The sequence below is a fragment of the Lithobates pipiens genome, unplaced genomic scaffold (assembly GCF_037356315.1).
Source record: "Lithobates pipiens isolate NorthernLeopardFrog02 unplaced genomic scaffold, aLitPip1_a1.2 Scaffold_25, whole genome shotgun sequence".
NCBI lineage: Eukaryota > Metazoa > Chordata > Amphibia > Anura > Ranidae > Lithobates > Lithobates pipiens.
Window position 1 is genome coordinate 31,135,977 of NW_027507787.1, and position 15,297 is coordinate 31,151,273.

A 15,297-nucleotide genomic window follows, 5' to 3' on the forward strand; every position below is an offset into this window, starting at 1 on the left:
CATGCCATTAAAGTTCATGCGCGTGTAAAGGCAGGTGTCCCAATACTTTTGGTAATATAGTGTGTATTCTTATGCGAAACCAATGCAGGACACGTAAGATATTTATATCCTGGGTCATCTAATGGATTCTCTGTAGGAATATAAGGAAATCCCTTTAATAACCTTGATAACTTTGTATCCAAACCCAAGCTCAGTTTCTCACTGCTGTGCTGGACGTAAAGGAAACTTGCTACCAAAACTGTAATTGAGAAGAAGCACAAGGTCAACCCTTACCCCCTTTTACCCTAAATAGAAAAGTATGTTTAAGATATATGTTGGTTTGATGATTGTCCTATCTTAGAAAAAAAATAAAAATACTTGTGTTTCATAATTTGCCATAGAAAACCACCATTTGGTATAGTTTTGGTGATTAGCTTGGTTTATTTATTGCCTAATTCAAAACCGTTGTAGACTCAAGTGAGTTGGAAGAAATTAATTGCATTGAAGGAGTACGAAAGTTACTCAAGCAAAATCATTTAATGAACGTTGAGAAGAGGATTGTAAGGTGTTTTGGGATGTTTTTTCTTACTTTCTGTGACAATTACTATTTAATGCCGTAGAGCTTTCTTCAGCTCTGTGCTTTCCATATAACATGGAGTTGTGAACTGTCCAGTAGATGAAATAGAACTATGTTTTATAAAAGATTGTACAGTAGATTTAGTTGTTATAACCATGAAGATGTTTTATTTCTAGGCTATAGCTTAAAGGAGAAGTTTGAGATTATAAAAAATATAAACATTACTCACCTCTATGCTGCAGCTGCCCCCCCATTGGCTCTAAGATCTAAAACTGAGCGATCACATGATCACTGATTGCTCAGTTCTTGGTCAGCTCGGAATGGGGAGTGCTGAATGGCAGTCACCACTCTCCGGTTTGCTCCTCAAGCTCTCACTGGAGAACTGAGATGGAGAGAAGGCAGGCACAGCTGGCTTAAGCTCTCAGACGCACACTGTGAGCTGGAGCCAGCTGTCACTCAGGCAGATGAGAGGATCCTGACAATATGGTTGGAATCTTACCAGATCCTGGAGTGGCTCTGCCATGTCAGCTGATAGTGGTAATATCCTGCTGTAAACTTTGAGTCCCAGGAGAGCAAAATGAAGTACACTCCTGTAAACCCACCAGAGAAATATGGCTTAAAAAATAAATAAAAAGCTTTTGCCATAATATGAGGATCTTTCTGCAGCTACAACAATGACAAGATTTTAAAGTTCATGTTTGGACTTCTGAAAATGAAAGCGCACATATACTTGTATAGATCAATTTCATTTAGATATAGGTTTAACCACTTCAATACAAGGCATTTTGACCCCCTTCCTGCCCAGGCCAATTTTCAGCTTTCAGTGTTTTTGCACTTTGAATGACAATTGCGCGGTCATGCCACAATGTACCCATATGCCATTTTTATCATTGTTTTGAGACAGAGCTTTCTTTTGGTAGTATTTAATCACCACTGTTTTTTTTTTTTTTTTTTTTTTTTTTTTTTTTTTTTTTTACTAAACAAACGAAAAGAGACCGAAAATCAAAAAGTTATTTTACTGATGGGCACTGGTGAGGCTGCACTGATAAGCTGCACAGATGGCCAATGATGAGGAGGCACTGATAAGTGGCACTGATGTGGAAGTAATGATAATCTGTGCCCCAATTATCTGTGTAAATTTTCCCTGTCCGCCTTGATGGTCATCAGGTCTCCATTCCTAATGCAGTGACAACGGGAGTGGAAAGGAATGCAGATCACCGGCAAGTTTGTTTAGGACACAGGGGTCACAGAGCGCACCCAGGGCTGGATTAACATAGGGGCTATTGGAGCTGCAGCTCCAGGCCCCTACCTTAATATAGGCCCAGCCACCCAAAAAGAACACACTGCTCATGAAAAGCAATGGGCCAATAGAGTTCTCCCCTGACGGGCCCTGCATTCCGCATACACCGCCTGGGCAGGGTGGTGGGATTGATAATGGGCGTTGCATGAGCAGTCCTAACGGAATGGGTGCACGCCAATGCAGGGCTCTTGCAGAAATCTGGGGCTTCCATAGTGTTAGGCCAGCTCAGAGTGCACGCCAATGCGCGGCCCTTACGGCAACCTGGCTAATCAAATGCCAGGCTTGCCTTGTTTGCATGTGCCCTTTAGAGTTTGGGCTCATACCAACACAGGCTCTTAGAAACACAGAAGGGTGCCCCCTAAAAAGGGCCCAGCAAAATCCTCAGCACCAAGCACACAATGCTCTTAATCCGGGCCTGAGCGCACCCCAGGGGGCACATTGGAGTTATGTCCTGCGAAGACGTCCATGGATGCCCTCCCAAAACAACAGAGCCACGCTGTAGCCATCTTTTGGCTATGGCATGGTATTGAGGTGGTTAAAGAGGATTTAAGTCAGAAAACTTCCTTTAAATTAGTTGTAAAGGCAGAAGTGTTTTTTTTTTTTTTTTTTTAATCTTAATACATTCTATGTGATGAGATAAAAAGCCTTCTGTGTGCGGCAGCTGCCCCAGCACCCCCTAACCCTTACCCGAGGCCCCTCTCTGTCCAGTGATGTCCATGAGTGTCTCAGCGGTGCGAGATTCTCCTTCCTGATTGGCTGAGACACAACATCGGTGCTGTTGGCTCCCACTGCTGTCAATCAGTCAGCTAGCCAACCAGGGGAGAGAGGGGACACATGGAGCTGTGACTCGGCTCGGGTACCCCCATAGCAAGTTGCTTGCTGTGGGGGGCACTGAACAAGGGGGAGGGGCCAGGAGAACAGAAGAGGGACCTGAGAAGGGGAGGATCTGGGCTGCTCTGTGCAAATCCACTGCAACAGAGGAGGTAAGTATGACATGTCTCGTTTTTTTTCCTATGAAAATTACAATCACTTTAAAGTCTGCAGTGCAGGTATTATATCGTATTCCTCTACTCCTAGGCAAAAAACAGGAGTTTAAATTGGTTCTAAAGTCTGCTTTTTTTTTTTTTTTTACCTATTTTAATGCATTCCCTGCATTAGGTCATTTGAGCTTCTTTTTCTTATCTGCCCCTAAACTCCCCTCTATGCAAGACCCCATACACCTTTTGTTGTCTGATTTCCTTCAGATTTACCAAAACCATGTAGTACAAGGGCCTGCCTGATTGCATACAAATCAAAACTCCTAAGGTTTGACCTCATATTATATGGTTTTGGTAAATGTGAAGGGAAAATCAGCAGAAAATTGTATAGTGTTTATCAAACTTTAGCCTGTGTGTCCTTGCCCGCTATAGGCCTTTTTAAGAGTTTATTGGCAGGGCAGTTTAAAGGCAGAAAAAAACCCTTTCAAAGTCACACTCTGAAGTGTTTTTTGAACGAAAAAAGAAACCACCTCGTAAACGCACCTAAACGCTCCTGAATCTGCCTAAACAGCGCTTGGGGCCCCAAAAAAGCGTCAGTTGGGTCTGATTTGTCCGCCACAATATTGCAGTAACGCTATAAGTCTATTGATTGCTGCCACTACTAGTAAAAATAAATAAAATAGATTAAAAAAAATAACCTATAGTTTGTAGACGCTATAACTTTTGTGTAAACCAATCAATATACGCTTATTGGGGTTTTTTTAACCAAAAATATGTATCGGAATATTGGCCTAAATTGATGAAGAAATTTTATTTGTATTTATTTAAAAAAAAAAATTTTTATTGGATGTTTTATAGCAGAAAGTAAAAAATATTGTAAAATTGTCAGTCATTCTTTTGTTTATTGCACAAAAAATAAAACGCATTGGTGATCAAATACCACCAAAAGAAAGCTCAATTAGTAGAAGACGAAGGACGTGACTTTTATTTGGGTACAGAGTCGCATGACCGCACAATTGTCAGTTAATGCAATGCAGTGACGTATTGCAAAAGATTAGCTGGTCACGAGGGGGGGGGGGGTAAATCTTCCAGAGGTCACATGGATAACATGTGATTGTACACATATTGATGAAACACTCAGCTGTGAATGGTCCCTTGCTCATACTGGCTGCATGCATTTTCCAAGTGAGTGACTATCAATAAGCCTGCACCTCCCTCTATAACCTTCCAAATTTCCCTACACTTCATCATTTGTCTGCTTTTCTATTGGCTGGTGAGCCCTTCACCCTCCTGTACCAGAACTCCTATCTACAAGTGAAGAGAAGTCTGTGCACTGTGTGCAGCTTAGAAGACGCACGTTGTGCCCCGCGCATGCGCTCCTTGCGCCTGAAGACATCGGGCGATATGCTGCGCATGCGCCAGGTAGATTCTCGTCATCTGTATTTACTGACAGCGACACACGGCGGCGCATGCTCGGTGCTGTCATGGTGAGTTCCAGGCAGAGTGTGTTCTTAGTACGGGGGGATGGATAGCTGGCTGTGTTGTAGTCAGAGCCGTGTCCTGTGTGCGGGTTGTCCTGTGAGCGGCTGCCCGGTGCGGGGGGCGGAGCAGTGCATGCTGGGAGGTGTAGTCCCGGGACAGGTGGAGGGACTGACAGCTCGTGTCATGAAGAGAAAGTACGAGGAGTGAGTGCGGGGGCGGGGCTTGTTGGCACTTGGTGATGAGCTCTGTGCGCTCTGTTCGCTGTGACACTTCTGTGTGGATGGGGGACACTTACCGACATCAACGGGGGGGGAGTCATCTCTAGGCAAAGTGTTTTTTCTTTAGTTTTGGATGGAGCGGGGGAAGGTTACACCCCCCTGTGAATGGTGAATTGTAGGGTTGTCACCAGAACAAGTGATGAGGGGAAATCTTCCAATTGTCTGTTGCTGGCCATACACCATACAATCTGATTGTACAATCAACTTTAGATTTACCAAGACTGTAATATGGAGGACTGACCTCATCCATCCATCCATCCATCCATCCAGTGTGTGTTCAGTCAGGCTGGCCCTTCTACTACAGTCAGTAATGATGGTGGAGGTCAGGAGTGTTAATAATAATAATTGGATAATCATCCAATCGTGAGTCAGCCATAAACAATTCTGCATTGATGTGGAGAACGGCTGAATCCTGATTGCATCAATGACTTCATCCTGGCGCCCCTTTCAGAGTCCTCCCCTCTCCATGTCTACAAGTGTATGTGTATATCGCACAGAGCGGGCATCTCCCGCTGGGGATCTGTCACTCCTGGCAGAGGCGGTAACAAAGTCCTGGCTCTATGATGGATGGCACACTGATGTGTTGCCGGGAAATTGTATCATAGGAGGTGAGAGCGTCACATCGGCTGCCAGGCAACTTAAATCCAAACTCTGTGTGACAGCGGGCACTGATAGGCTGCATTTGATGGGCACTGATAGGCTGTGCTCATGGGCACTGATAGGTTGCATTTGATGGACACTGTTATTTTGCATTTGATGGGCACTGGTAGGCTGCATTTGATGGTCATTGATAGGCTGCGCTGATGGGTACTGGTATTCTGCATTTGATGGGCACTGGTTGGCTGCATATGATGGGCACTGGTATTCTGCATTTGATGGGCACTGATAGGCTGTGCTCATGGGCACTGATAGGCTGCATTTGACGGGCACTTGTAGGCTGTGCTGATGGGTACTGGTATTCTGCATTTGATGGGCACTGGTTGGCTGCATATGATGGGCACTGGTATTCTGCATTTGATGGGCACTTATAGGCTGTGCTGATGGGTACTGGTATTCTACATTTGATGGGCACTGATAGGCTGCATTTGATGGGCACTGGTGAGGCTGTACTGATGGGTTTTTGTTGAAAACCATTGGCAGTAATCGTTATGCGTCGCAGAATAAAATAGTTGCCAGGATAATTGTAATAGAATCATGAGACCAGTGAAGATGGGCAGCTCTAGTGGAGATCAGATTGTTCTTTTATGACACACAGCAATCATACTACAGAAAACACCTACCTAGCCCCTCACAGCCACCTCCGGACTGCACAGCTCCAGGCCAACCCTGTGTGCTGGGACGACTTGCGCATGCACAGGAGTGATGTCTGAAACCCGGCACACAGGGGAAGGTGTCAGTGAGTGTTGGGAAGGTGATTGTTCCTCCTTCAGCTTCAAACCGTTCACCTTTACAGAATGAATGTATCAGTGAACTAACACCATCCACCGGTCCCTGCTGTACTTACCTCTGGGGAACCTCAGCTGTCCGCACCCCCTCTATTCCTCTTCTGGGGACAAGCCAAAATTTGGGATTTTCTTTTACTTTCACTTTTGGTGATAATGATAAACATGACAAATAGAGAGGGGGAATCTCCCTAAGGCTCGGTTCACTTACATGCCAATTGGATGCATGTTTTTTTTTTTTTTTGAAAATTTATGTTTATTGAAGATTTTTTAACACACATATAACATACAAACGTACAAAAAGGTCCCCAAAACAAAACCCCAACAAACCCCACCCCCCACCCAACAAACTCCACCTTGTGCAGCTCTCCGCTCAACTTCTTAGCTCATTTTATGAACACAACCGTACCTTCCATCCACAAAAATGACTCCGTCACTGATGATTTCAATACCCAGAATGATGATGTAGACCAACCTAAATATAGCAATTGGATGCATGTTGAACTGTATCCGATTCGCATGACATGTGCACTGAACTGGTTTCCTATGGAGCCGGGTCACATATATTCGGGCTGGCCACAGTCTGTTTTTAAAGAGTCCAGTTCAGGTTGCGATTCCAAGTAAAATTTGCACCTGAATCGATGAACAAATTCGCAGCTGGATAAATGTGAACTAAGCTTAACAGGGACAAAGACAGCAATAAATAACCTATTAGAGGTTCTAATCCCTCTCCGCTATATCCAAAATTAAAAGCAAAAAAAGAAATGTTTTTTGCTCTTAGTTACACTTTAAAGTGGAGCTCCGCCCAAAAGAGGAAGCTCCACTTGTTTGCTCCCTCCACCCCCACATTTGGCACTTTTTGCGGGGGAGCGGTTACCTGCTTTTTACAGGTACCCACTCCCACTTTCGGTCAGATTCGCCGCAAAGATCTGAGATGAAAGTTCGTCCGTCCCCCCCCCCTTCTCCTGCAGTCTTCTGGGACACATCACAGGTTCCAGAAGACTGCGTGGAACGTGGAGAGGTGTTAGGGAGATCCACCTTCCCTTTATCATGTTTTACCGTCATCATTGAAAGTAAAAAAAAAAAAAAAAGGATTGAGTTGTCCCCAGAAACATAATAGAGGGGAAATCTTCCAATGGGGACACTAGTTCTGGTGACTTGGGAGGCCCAAAGGGATTCCCTTAATTTGCAGGGATTTCCTTTCACTTCCTGTTTGGCTATGGGACAGGAAGTGAAGGAAAATCTTCCCAATGGGACACAAATGCCAAAAATAACCTTACAGGGGTTATAACCCTTCCTTACTCTAAAAAAAAAAGTTTTTAGTATATTTCTTTTTTTAAAGTGTAACTAATGGCAAAACCTACATATTTTGTACAACAAAAGGAAGGGGGAAGGTTATAACCCATCATGCGTCCAGCCCCCTAATCTACATGAGGGGCACCAGAGCCAATGGGGTTTTTCTTTTTTGTTTGAAGCACATGATTAGAGCCTGAGGCCCGTTCTCTCAGAAGTTCAGCCCCCTTCCTCCTTCCTCCGCCACCAGACCAATCAGAAAAAAGCGCAGCGCGCGTCGCACATGTGCAGTAGGGAGCCGGATGTGAAGCTGAAAGGCTTCACTGCCAGGTTCCCTTACCAAGATCGGCTGGGGTGCCGACATTGCGGGCTCCCTGGCACAGGTAAGTGTCCATATATCAAAATTCAGTATTTGTAGCTGCTGACTTAATTTTTCGTGGCGGGGCTGGACCGCCTCTTAAAAAAAAAAAAACCTGTAGGTTTATTTTGTTCTGCTGTCTGTGCCCCATTGGGGAGATTAAGCTTCACTTTCTGCCCCAAAAGTCTCAACAGGAAATCAGAAGAAATCCCCTCTTAGCCCAGGTACACACGGTCAGAGATTTCGACAACCAAATCCGTCGGATCTTGTCCGTCGGATCTTGTCCGAAACTGTTGCATACACACGGTCGGACTAAGTTGTCGAAAAATCCGATCTTTCAGAACGTGATGACGTAATTTCATTATGATGGGACTACGTTCAGGCTAGTAGCCAATAGCTTTGATGTAGGAATTTGATCTGAGCATGCGTGGCACTTTGTCCGATCAAAATTCTCTACACATGATCGGAGTATGTCCGATCGGACCAGTTGGTCGGAAAATATTTCCAACAAGTTGGAAAATTGGGTCCGACGGATATTCCGACGGAATCAGTCCGACGCATACCACACACAGTCGGATTATCCGACAACACGGTCCGATAGGACACATTCCGACAGATTCTCCGACCGTGTGTACAAGGGCTTAGATATTTGCCACCAGAATAGGTGTTTTCCATTGAAAGTCTTTGTTTTCCCCATCTGGGAACAGCTGCAAAATGTAACTTATTCTATCACCTTCTGTCTCGGTGATGTTTCCTGGGATAAAAGCAGATGGTGAAGCTCCCCGGTGGAGAGATAGACCATAAAAAAAAAAACCTGGCAGAGGAGCCAACCCTTTTGTGCTCTGTCAGAACTGAAGAGAGTTGTGACATGGAAGCTCTAGTTGTGTTGGGCCTGGAATTGGAGAAATGCTTTTATAGTGTGAAGACCTACTTAACGTGATAAGATCGGACTGGAACGTTTAGACGGGTTTTGAAGCTACAACGTTTTTGGTAATTATTGATATTTGGAACAAAAATATGACTGCTTAGTATGTGACCAGCATCACCGTTCTTGTTTTCTAGACTTCCTCGCACAATCATAAAAAATATCTGTGGGTTCCTTTTCGAATTTCCCAAATCGTTTTACTTGTGGTCCAACCTGGAAAGTAGACCAGTTGGTGAACCTTGGATACCAGCTTAAAGAAACTGTTGATTATAATTATGTCGGAACGTGTATTGCTTTCTGTTCTTTGAGTCTAGTGTTGGCCACAGACTCCACGTGACCTCACTAGGGACTTCAACACACAAAAGTGTTAACCTGAAATAAAAACTTAAAGATCTATAACAGATTTTTTTTGTAACTTTAGCTAGTTATCAGATATGACTTATTTTCTTCTATTTGCCATCCAAGGCCACAGATACAAAAGGTATAGCTAACGATGGAACTTGAAGACCCTCCAACATGACCTCTTCCAGTAGATACAAAGCACTCTTCTCCACCTTACAGAATACTCCCACCTCACATCTAACATGGAACGCTCAGATTGTGCAAGGCTTAGAAAAGCCACAGTTTTTTGTTGTTCTTTTGTATTTTATCCATCAGGCCCAAATCCCTTCCATTATCAATCCTGGTGGCCACTATCATCAGGACAGAAAGGGGGAGGAGATGTAAAGCTTATAGCCATCCTCAGGGACACCTGTCAAAGGCCGATGTCCCCTGTGAAGGCCACAGTGGCAGATGGCTTGTATTTCTCAATGAACTACTAGGGCAGTGGTCAGCATCCTCGTAGTTCACTGACACTTCCCGCAGCTGAGAAACTGTCTACCCATACAAAGATGTGTCTGCAGGAGCCTGACATTGACCCCTCAATCCACTGATCACAGCTGTAATGCTATGCAGGCTGAATTCAAAAATCTTAATAATGAAAGCACAATTTTTTTTATTTTTTTACCTGAAAAATCATGTGCATTTTTTTTTTCTTACAAAAGGTGAACGTAGATTTAACCACTTTCTGTCTGCACTATAGTCGAAAGACGGCTACAACGCGGTCATCTAGTTCTAGGGGGGCGTCTATTGACGTCCTCTCAGAACCTCGCCCCCCCCCTGCACACCCTGAGGACGTGCTCTGTGATCGCTGTGTCCTTTAGACCGAAGTAAAGGGCCAATCACAGTGGCCCTTTACCTAGTTATCAGCTGTGTCTAATCACAGCTCACCACATGTAAACAAATGCCGGTTTTTGGCATTTCTTTTCCTTTGCGCTGTCACTGTGTGAGGAAAGGGAAGCTGATAATCAGACATCCTGTAATAGGGGACATTTACACTGATAATCGGGGCACTTATCAGTGCAGCCTCATCAGCACACGTCCATGAAGAAGAAAAATTACTGATTTGCAACATTATTTTATTTTTTATTTCTCTGTATTTTTTCATTAGTTTAGCAAAAAATACAAAAAAACCCAGTGGTGATTAAATACCACCAAAATAAAGCTTTATCTGTCTCAAAAAAAACAAAAAAAAACAAAAGTTGTTTGGGTACAGTGTTACATGACCTCGCAATAGTCATTCAAAGTGCGATAGCACTGAAAGCTAATGATTGGTCTGGGCAGGAAGGGGTGAAAATGCCCAGTAGGCAAGTGGTTAAAGTTGCCAGAGGGCATGGCTTGTAGAGTTGCTGCAAGGCTGAGGCCATCTCACACATGTTAACCACACAGACCATGGGACACAGCCGATGACTGATCACTGTACCGCCTCACTACCAGTACCTTGTTATCACAGCAGATCACGTGACAATTGAAAACAATGCATGGTTTCCTTTCATGCCATCCATTGTACCCTGAGAATGCCGCAACCCAAATCAAGTGCTAAAAATGTCAAAAGCTCCTTTCAGATGGGTGACCTGATCAGGTTCGCCTGTCAGTTTTTTTTGTTTTGTTTTTAAAGAGGAACCTGATCGGACCCTCCAGTCTTATCTATGGAGCAGGGGATGTCAGTGGACACATGTCCACTGACACCCTCCACCACCAATTCCAAGCCTGTCTGCCAAAAACAGACGTATGTGGGACCTATTCCTCATCCGACTATCGGATCGTATGGAATTGGATAGGTGGTCCATTTCCATCCGAATGCCCCATAGACTAGAGCACCCTGCTTAGCGGGAATCTGCAGAGAGAGATCCTCTACTGAGCAAGTAGATCCCTCCCTTTTTTTTTTTTTTTTCAATCTCTTGCCTTCCAGCCTGGAGAAGAGATGTGCAGTCTTATTGACCCCACATCTCTCCATACAGAGGACCCATCATAGTAGATTCCTATTGCAAAGGATGTTTACATTCCTTGTAATAGGAATAAAAGTGATCAAAAAAATAAAAATGTAAAAAAAAAGTGTAAAAATAAAAATAATTAAGTAAAATAAAAATTATTATTTTTTTTTTAAATGCCCCTGTCCCCGGTAGCTTGCGCTCAGAAGCAAATGCACACGTTAGTCCCATATGTAAACGCCATCTAACTGCGTTAGAACGTGTGCACCAATTCTAGCACTATTACGAACGTTACTGTTTTGTTATTTTTTTAATTCATGAAACCGTTTTCTTTCCAAAAAAAGGTGTTTAAAAAATGATTGAGCAAAAACCGTGCAAGATAAAAAGTCGCCATTTTATTCCCTAGGGTGTCTGCTAAAAAAAATATATAATGTTTGGGAGTTCTGAGTAATTTTCTAGCAAAAAAAGAAGATTTTTACATGTAGAAGAGAAGTGCCAGAATAGGCGCGGTATTGAAGTGGTTAAGGAAACTGAGGGTGAAAATGTCTGAAAGATCTTGCATATCATATGATTATGTAGCCACTTCATGCATTCATGACATGACAACTGCTGAGCAGTCCCTTAAGGCTAGGCCCACACTTTTGCGATGCGCGAATCCTGTGTGTTTTGCGCATAGTATTGCAATCGCACAGCGTCCATGCGATCTGCGGCAGTGTCAATGTTATCTTAATGACCCCCAAATAGGTCCCAAACTGCCACAGTGCGATTTTCCAGAATCGAATCACATGGGTGATTCAGGTGAGAGAAAAAAAGGGTCCTTCACCATGCGACGTCTGCAATCGCACCAGTGTGAACCTAGCCTCAACTTCTTTCATGTTTGAAGATAATCTACCCTTTATGACCACAACAGCTTTCGGGTTTGGTTTTTAAAGTAGAAGTTCACGTAATACTAAAATTTCTAAATCTACCGGCATCCACAATCTAAGACTAACTTATCTAGCCCTGTAAAGAAGAAATTGCTATACATACCTTTTTTATGAAGCCGCTCAGGTCCAGTCCCATGCTGAGCTGTCAGCGGCGGCTTCATTGTGGAGGTGGGTGCAGAGGAGGCAGCCAACAACGGAAGCCATATAGTAACTCTATGGGCAACGTCATTTCTCAGGCATTTTGTCGGCTGTCTCCTCTGCAGAGCTTTCGCCGCTGGAGATCGGACTGGAACAGCGTCAGAAAAGGTATGTAGCAATTTCTTCTTTACAGGGCTAAATAGATTATTCTTAGATTGTGAATTCCTGTAGATTTATAGATTTTAGTGTTAGGCTGGACTTTAAGACCCCTTTCACACTGGGGCGTTTTTTAGGCGCTTTAGCGTTAAAAAAAACGCCTGTAAAGCGCTTGAAAGAAGCTTCATCTGCAATCCCATTGTGAAAGCCCGAGTGCTTTCACACTGAGATCCCTTTCACACTGGGGCGTTTTTCAGGTGCTTTAGCTTAAAAAAAAAAAAAAAAAAGCGCCTGAAAGAAGCTGCAACTGCAATCCCAATGTGAAAGCCAGAGTGCTTTCACAGTGAGGCGCTGCACTGGCAGGGCGTCAAAAAAAGTCCTGCAAGCAGCTTCTTTGCTCCCAAAGCGCCCCTTACCATTGAAATCAATGGAAAGCGACTGAAAAGCTCCTGCGAAGCGCTTTTAGGCCACTTTCACACTGGGGCGGTGCGGGCCCCCCCGCTAGCGGCTGAAAAAGGGTTAAAACCGCTCGCAAAGCACCGCTGCAGTGGCGCTTTGCCGGCGGTATAGTCGCGCTGCCCCATTGATTTCAATGGGTAGGAGCGGTGAATACACGGCTCCAAAGATGCGGCTAGCAGGACTTTTTTCCTGCCAGCGTACCGCTCCAGTGTGAAAGCCCTCCGACTGGCGTGAAAGGGGCCGTTTTTTTCAGGCACTATACAGGCGCTATTTTTAGCGCTTTAGCTCCTGAAAAACGCCTCAGTGTGAAAGGGGCCTAAACCCTTTATTTGGCCACTAGCAGGGGTAAAAAGCACCCCACTAGCGCTTGAAAAACTCTGGTAAAGCACCGCTAGTTTAAGCGGCGCTTTACGAGCGTTTTTCGGGCGTTGGCAGTGTTAAAGGGCTCTTAAAGCACTCGGGCTTTCACATTGGGATTGCAGATGAGGCTTCTTTCAAGTGATTTACAGGCTCTTTCTTTAACGCTAAAGTTCCTGAAAAATGACTGAAAAAAACCCCAGTGTGAAAGGGGTCTAAGACCCCTTTCACACTGCCAGTGCCCGTAAAACTTTCATAAAGCTCCGCTTAAACTAGTGGTGATTTTCCAGCGTTTTTCAAGCGCTAGTGGGGTGCTTTTAACCCCTGCTAGTGGCCAAATAAAGGGTTAAATACGCCCACAAAGCCCGCTGCCAAAAGCACTTTGCAGGCGCTTTTCAGGCGCTTCCCGTTGATTTCAATGGGAAGGGGCGCTTTAGGGGCTTTGTATTCACTGCTCCAAAAGCGCTGCAAAGAAGCTGCTTGCAGGACTTTTTTTGACACCCTGCCAGTGCAGCGCCTCAGTGTGAAAGCACTCGGGTTTTCACATTGGGATTGCAGACGAGGCTTCTTTCAAGCGCTTTTACAGGTGCTTTTTTTTTAAAGCTAAAGCGCCTGAAAAACGCCCCAGTGTGAAAGGGGTTAAAGAGGAGTTCTGCCCACCCCTTTAAAAATTAAAAGTCAGCAGCTACACATACTGCAGCTGCTGACTTTTAACATTAAGACACTTACCTGTCCTGGAGTCCAGCGATGTCGGCACCGCAGCGGATGTTTACATCAGCTGGTTGAGTGCTGCTGCTGCCATTGCTTGTATGGGAACCCGGCAGTGTGTCCTTTTGGCTTCACGGACAGGTCCCTACTGCCCGCTGTGCTGTTTGACTGGCCTGGCAGAATGGGAGGGAGACCGAGCTGCTGACGTACTTTGCCACAGCCTGGTCTCCCGGAAGTGAGAACAGGGTACCTGTAAAAAAAAAAAAACAGGTATCCGCTACCCCTCCCCCTCCCTGAAGGGTGCCAAAGGTGGCACCGGAGGGGGGGGGGGGGAATCAAATAAGCGTACGTTTACTTTTGGGTGGAACTCCACTTTAAAGCCGGTAAGTTTTTAACATTTCATGTTTGTTTTATTTGTTTATGTGATAAAAGGGTCACGTATATGAAAAAAAAAAACAAGTTTAGGTTTCACATATAAATATCTTATGTTCTTTATATGATAGCATTTTGATTTTCTTGCAACCAAAAAATTATGTATCCGTATTATTTTTTTTTTTTTTAACAGATAAAACTGATCTTACAGCAGAAGGATCGGGGCTAGATACAGAGGTGAGAATTTTTTTCTGTGACAACTTGACTAGCTGTCTGGTCACATGATCATATGACCACAAGCTACACTGACAAGCAACCTGGATATTACAGCAGGATTTCTGCTATCTAGTAACACCTAGGTCCCACTCCCCCACAACAGAAAGCAAATGCATCTATCCCGACAGAGGTATTGCATAGATCAGTCATGAATGGGCTAATGTGTTTTAGTAATAACATTTTTATGTATTTATATTTTTTGCATGTAATATGTTTACTCAATACTTTTTTAAGTCCCCTTTCATATGGACGGATTGATCGGGTCCCCCTGTCAGTTTTTTTTAGGCGGACCTGATCGGACCATCCATTGTTCTCTATGGTCATTGACACCCGCGGACATATGATTGGATCCTGTCTGCTAAAAACAGACGGAAGGGGTTCTGTTCCCCATCTGTTTGGCAGTTCGGATGACAGTCAGATGGAAGCGGACAGGCAGTCCGTTTCCATCCGACAGCCCATAGAGGACAGCGGGCTGTGTCCGTATTTGCTCTGCATCGGACCTACGCTCCACCTGCTCAGTGGGGATCAGTGGAGAGATTACCTGCTGAGCAGGCGGACTCTGCCAGTGTGAAAGAGGCATTGGGCCTTATGTACACTGCTGCTGCTAAACGGACATTTAGGGCCGGTTCACACAGGGGGCGATGCGAGGCGACACCGACTTGCCTCGCCGCGACCTGCCGCGACCTCAGCGGCGACTTGCAAATGACTTCTGTATAGAAGTCAATGCAAGTCGCCCCCCGAGGTCGCCCAAAAGTAGTACAGGAACCTTTTTTCTGAGTCGGAGCGACTCGAGTCGCTCCTCTCAGAACGGTTCCATTGTACAGAACGGGGGCGACTTGTCAGATCACGGCACGGCAAGTCGTGTCGCCTCGCATCGCCCCCAGTGTGAACCGGCCCTTAGGAGCAGTTGGGCATTTTTTTTTCAACTGCTCCTGAACTCTCCTCTGTTATCTTATCAGTACATGTACACAGGGTCGTTTATAGT

The 15,297-nt window shown here is 44.7% G+C and overlaps 1 protein-coding gene across 7 annotated transcripts in view; it reads left to right on the plus strand.

The window, feature by feature from the left end:
* The window catches only part of PCGF5 (polycomb group ring finger 5), a 104,179-nt gene that overhangs the window by 31,324 nt on the left and 57,558 nt on the right, over positions 1–15,297 (plus strand). For 5 of the 7 annotated variants that reach the window (XR_013262726.1, XM_077454214.1, XM_077454213.1 and 2 more), the window contains one exon: positions 14,230–14,273. The gene's annotated coding sequence lies outside the window, so the exon portion shown is untranslated. Of the gene's footprint in view, positions 1–4,212; positions 4,321–14,229; positions 14,274–14,296; positions 14,443–15,297 lie in introns of those variants that run through there. The other 2 variants (XM_077454215.1, XM_077454216.1) reach the window with 2 other exon arrangements.